Source organism: Delphinapterus leucas, chromosome 11 (genome assembly GCF_059928025.1).
Source record: "Delphinapterus leucas isolate spDelLeu-1000000601 "Yukka" chromosome 11, BTC_Dleu_Yukka2, whole genome shotgun sequence".
Classification (NCBI taxonomy): domain Eukaryota; kingdom Metazoa; phylum Chordata; class Mammalia; order Artiodactyla; family Monodontidae; genus Delphinapterus; species Delphinapterus leucas.
This window is the reverse complement of record NC_143139.1, coordinates 4123468-4129467: the sequence shown is the minus strand read 5'-3', so window position 1 is coordinate 4129467 and position 6000 is coordinate 4123468.

Sequence of the window (6000 nt, the reverse complement as noted above, 5' to 3'; positions counted from 1 at the left end):
TTTTAAGGCTCAGGCTTGGACGTAGCATTTCTACTCACGTTCCTTTGCCAAAAACTACCACACAGCCAGATACAGCCACTTAGACGGTTGGGAAATGTAGCCACTGGCTCAGTGATCACGAAACCAGCTCCAACTCCATGATAATGGAAGGAGGGGAGGACAGCTTTTGGTCGGACACGAGCCGTCTTGACTACCTGGTGAATCAAACTAAAGTAAGTTTCAATGCACCTCTCCTCCTCTAGAAAAACTAGGAAACTGTGACTACAGGTCACAGTTTAGTGTGTATGTTTAAAAGGATCCATGGGGTGGGGAGTTGTCAGGTGTACCAGCCCCCAAATGTCTTCCCACCATCACTGCCCACCCTCACGGGGCTTGGGCAGCCCAACCCTGAGACACCCACCCCACCTGCCCACCCACTCTATATTGTGCTTCCCAGTCCCTGCTTGGCAACTTACAGTAAAAGTCAGGGTTTCACCCAGCTGGTCCCTTGAGAAGGAGGGCACCCAGGCTTGGCAGGGAAGGATGGGTGGTAAGGAGCCTGGTTTACTGGAAGGGAGAGAGAGAAGGCAGGTAAGCAGCTTGTTAAGTGAGCAGCCGTGCACGCCTGCTCGGGCCCAGGGCAGCCGCTCATGGGGACTCTGATGTGTGCGGCTCCCCTGGAAGTTGGGTGAAGCTCTGTCTACGTCTCACCCCCACGTCCCACCCTCTGCTGAGTCCCAGCAGCCCGGGCTCTGGGGACTTCCTGCTGCCACGGTTCCTTGCCTTACAGATCCTGAGCTCGCCCTGAATGGGCCACCTCTGAACCTCCATCCTTGCTATGCAAGGCTTCTCGGGAGGTGTGTCCATGCTCCGAGGACCAAACTTGGACAGGAAAGTCAACTCTGGATGGAGGCGACTTCTCTTCTCCCCTCTAAGCCTATGGAAAGCTCAGACCTGAGGGGCCCTGACCTTGACATCCCTGACACCACGACCTGATTTTTCGGTGTGCCAGGGGAGCCTCAGCCTCCTTGTTTATAAAATAGAGGTGATAGCACTGGCTTTGCTGAGCCGTTGAGACAGTTTAAGACCTGGCGCCAGTGAGGGGCCCACCGCTATTCACTGGCCGAAGTTACAGGGGGCTGGGCTTTGGGGACTGCCGGCCAGAATCTGGGTGAGGCGCCGGGGCTGGAGCTGGCTTCTCTGTGCTGTCAAACGTCTTGTCTCCATGAGTGGAAAGCATACGTTTCTGGTGCAGAGCAGAACGACCTGCCTCCCTCAGGTCTGGGATTTGTTTATTTAATGAGCTACTTTCAGACCCAGCGCGTGCACACGCCACCGCGATGCTGAGCCTTCTGTAGGAGGAGGGGGAGGAAGCCAGTGTGTTTTTCGGCCCTGAGATCCCACTGGGGCGGCCCTTAGGGGCTGTGGGCTTTCCCAGCCTCAGCTGGAGCCAGCACAGGGCGCATGGGGGTCGGAGAAGGGGCTGATGCTCGTTCATTTTCAAAGCCTGTGGTTTCTTCTGAGGTCGGGCTTCTCTAGGGAGCACCTGTATGTCCAGGTGTTTCCCCCCAGTGGAACTGTCCTGGTCCCATTTGTGCCTCATTTGTATTATTTTCAGAAGGGTTTTTCTACTTTGATGTACCATGGACATAGGTCTGTGTTTCTCACCTGGGGCTGGCCTTGAAAGATGAGGGGAAAAAGAGGGTGGCATGGAGAGGACAGAGAAGGTCTGTGGGTGGCTTGGGCAGGACGTCCCAGGAGGCCTGTTGGGAGGTGCTGAGCCTGTGCTGAACCATCCACGCGAAACGTCCTCCACACTCGCATGCATCGGGCCGTAGAAAGGATGGTGTAAGTTTTGCTTCTCTCCTTTTCATCACCTCTGACCCAGGTGTCCTGGGGAACTTGTGAGAAATATTTCTATAACTCTTAGAGCGTGCAGGGGCTTTTTTACATGGCTCTTTGGTGCATATGTTCATCCATTCATTCATTCCTTCCCTATCCCATGACACCCTCAGGTCAGGTGCCGAGGGGGCATGCTTAGGATACAGGCTGACTCAGGTCTTAGCAAATGCTGTGGTTAAGGGAAACACCTTATGCTTCTCAGTAGGGTTGGTGACCCTGAGTGTCGGAGCATGTGGGCTGGAGAAACCTATAGTGTGTGGAGGGGATCGGGGCAGAAAGAGTCAGGGACTCGAGAAATACTGAATACTGTTGACACCCAATTTAAGATAGTGGTGAAGAGCCAGGACTGAATGAACATCCAAACCGGGATTTTTTTTTTTTTTGAGGTACGCGGGCCCCTCACTGCTGTGGCCTCTCCCGTTGCGGAGCACAGGCTCCGGACGCGCAGGCTCAGCGGCCATGGCTCACGGACCCAGCCGCTCTGCGTCATGTGGGATCTTCCCAGACCGGGGCACGAACCTGTGTCCCCTGCATTGGCAGGCGGACTCTCAACCACTGCGCCACCAGGGAAGCCCCGGGATATTTTTTTAAGTGAAAAGGCCCCTGCAAATAATCATGCCAAGACAATAGGTGTGAACCGGGGCTGTCCAGAGAAACTGGCATTGGGTGGGCAAAGTGGAGCATATGGTCCCCCTGAGAAGAGCCCACTTTGAAGCCAGTCTGCATGACTCTGAATCCCACCCCCTCCTTACTGAAAGCCTGGCCCAGGCAGGCTCTATAACCTTTGTCTCCCTTTCCTCATCTGTCACGTGGGGTGATGCTCGTGGCTGCTCATGGGGTTACGAGGAGAATTAAAAGAGGGGACCCTTCCAAAGGGCTTAGGACCATACCTGACATGTGGTACATGATCAATAAGTATTGGCCCTTGTTATTTGTAGGCACACGATCATACACATGGAGCCTCAGGTGATGCAGAAATTACGTGACAGCAGTAAGTCCTGCAATGGAGTTGCAACTTTACCCATCTCAGTAAGGGAGATAGAGTCATTGCAGTTTTATAGATAAGAAAAACTGAGGCCCAAAGTCACAGAGCAACTTAGGAAACAGAAATGGGACAAGAACCCAAGAACTGGATGCCAAGCCCAGTCCTCCTTAAATCCTGCATAGGGGCAGAGGGGTTATGAGAAGGGAGGGAATGGGTAGGGGCGACATCCTTCACTCTCTGGGCTTAATGACCTCATTAGCCCTGCTTTGATGGCAGAGGGCTAGCCATGCTATCCCATGGAGCCCCACCCACAGGCCCCCTAGGCAGCAGCCCTCCCCTGGAGCCCCTTCTCCCACCCCACAGAGGATGTTTCTTTCACAGCATCTTGCCGTGTTGAGAACTGAGATGAGGTGCTTAATGTTCACCAAAACCCTTTCCTTTTTCCCCCTTCCTTTTTTTCCCAGTAGGAATATATGTTTTAACGACATAATTAACAAAACTGGAGAGTATACACTCTTTTCAACACACATGGAACATTCACTGAAAGAAACGATTTTCTGGGCCATAAAGCAAGTCTCAACAAATTTCAAAGGACTGAAGTTATACAGAGCATATTCTCCAGCCACAGTAGAATAAGCCAGAAATCAACAAGAAAAACACAGCTAAAACATTCTCCAGATGTTTGAAACATCAAGCAACATACATATAATCTTGGATCAAAAAAGAAACTGCAGTGAGGATTAGAAAATACTTTGAAATGAATAGTGAAAATATGACAAATTAAAATGTGCAGAAAGCAGCCAAAGCAGTACTCAGGGGGAAATACATAGCCTTAAAATGCATGTATTCACTTTGAAAAAGATCATCAAGCTATACACTTAAGACCTCTGTGCTTTACTATATACTTATTAAGCTTCAATATTAAAAATTTAGAAAAATAGGAAATCATCCGATTTAACAAATTCACACTAAAATACAACAAATGAATGATAACATTCATCTATTTCTACCTTTTAAGAAAAAGGTATAGAAAAAATGATTTTTGCCGCACTTTCAAGTGAAATGCCAGTACAAACTGGAAAATTTCCGATGACCAATGTAGGAGAGTTTAGAAGACTTTCAAGTGAAACTTAGACCAACCCATCTAGCAGAAGGTTATACAAAAATTGCATTTTAGAGACACATTTGGGTGAAACAGAACTTAGAAAGGGAGGTGTTGATGAATGATAAAAAGAAAGAGAAGACTAGGAAAAATAATGTCCAAATATATGTTTTACAGTTTTATACTTAAACATGGTAAATAGACACCTACATGGTGTCAACTGCACTGTCTCTAGGGTAGCCCTTGGTAAAGGTCCCCTGCAGCTCTCAGTTGCCTTCTGATGTATAATCTCAAATTGATTTCCCTGTGATTCTATAGAGGGTATAATTCTTTACCATTCTTACCTTGCCTTCTTCCACAACTGGTTAGTTGATAGGTTCTCATGATTTTGAGGCTAATCTCAAGATTAGCCTTAGTTAAATATTATTAATATTTGTATCCACCCTTCTTTTAAAATGACTATCCTGTCTGAACCAATCTACTTTTTTAAAGTAAGGTCTTGATCTCCTGCAGTTGAATTTTTCCTGGTCACCTGGGGACCAGGTCTCCTGTCATGGCCATCTAAGTGGAGTCCACGAGTAGGCAAGTGGGCTTAGATACAGAGGCTTTGAGACTGTATCCCCAACGATCGGATACATGGCCTCTGGCTGATGTATTCTATAGAGTTACCCACACCTTGTTCTTCATTCAAGGACCTCTTGGGGGTTGGTTGTAATAATGCCTTTACCCTGGCACGGCACTGAGGCTGTAAAAACCAGCAGTACACACGGTTCTTGCAAATTCTTCAGCCCATTTGATCCTCACAACCAACCTGCAAGGGAGGCAAAGTTGGACCAGCATCAGCTCCATTTCACAGAGGAGGAAGCTGAGGCCCAGAGATCCTGTGACTTGCCCAGGGTCACGCTGCTGTAGGTGACAGCTGGTATTCACACCAGGATCTTCTGACCCACTGACTGGAACTGTTTTTGTTTGTTCACTCATTCTTTTCATAAGCACTGGGGAAGCCCTCATTTCATGGGTCAGACTGAGATTTTTATAAAAGGACCCAGGAAAAACAGCAGAGGGTGATACTCGCCTACAGGCAGAACTTCCAAAGACTCTGTGTATGTATAAATGTAGAGAGTCAGAAGGCAGCGAAACCACCTGCCTCAGGTTCTGAACACAGCCCTGACTAATTCACTGAATGCACGTTGGCACCTGCAAATGAAGCAAAAAATAGTCCCGTACTTAGGAAAACATGAGTCTCTGGGGATAAAGACTAAGAGTTCTTGGTGCTGAGGGATTTTTTAATTTTTTTTTTTTTTTTTGCGGTATGCGGGCCTCTCACTGCTGTGGCCTCTCCCGTTGCGGAGCACAGGCTCCGGACGGGCAGGCTCAGCGGCCATGGCTCACGGGCCCAGCCGCTCCGCGGCATGTGGGATCTTCCCGGACCGGGGCACGAACCCGCATTCCCTGCATCGGCAGGCGGACTCTCAACCACTGCGCCACCAGGGAAGCCCCTCAAAATCCTATTGGTGGCCATGGAGACAGAAGGCCAGCTCCCTGTCCTGCCACTAGTCTGCAGTGTGACTTTGGCCCCAGTGTGTCACCCCTACCCCACCCCCAGAGCCCCGCTTGCTCAGGGCCGAGCCAGGGATGCTTCCCCATCAGCTGTCCCATTCAGAGGCCCGAGGAAGCCTCACTTCTCTGACCCCTGCAGAGGGACTCTCCACCCACCAGGAATAGAGTCTCAGGCACTTGGAAATTAAACAGAGGGGCAGGAGGGTAAAGAAGGGGCACACATGCGGGGATTGCAACCAGGGTTCACTTGAAGCCTAAATTCAGTTACAGCTTAAACCATTTGGACTGTTTTTTCCTGTCCACCTCTTTGACCATCACACAGGCCTGGCTTCTTGTTGACCAAGAACCCAGAGGAGGAAAGTGACACTTATTTAACTGAGGGGGAGGGTGGAGCTAGTTTTCCCACAGCAAATATACTGGCTTTGTTTTTATTTTAGAAACACCAAGCTCCCCCCTCCACCCCTGAGTATGG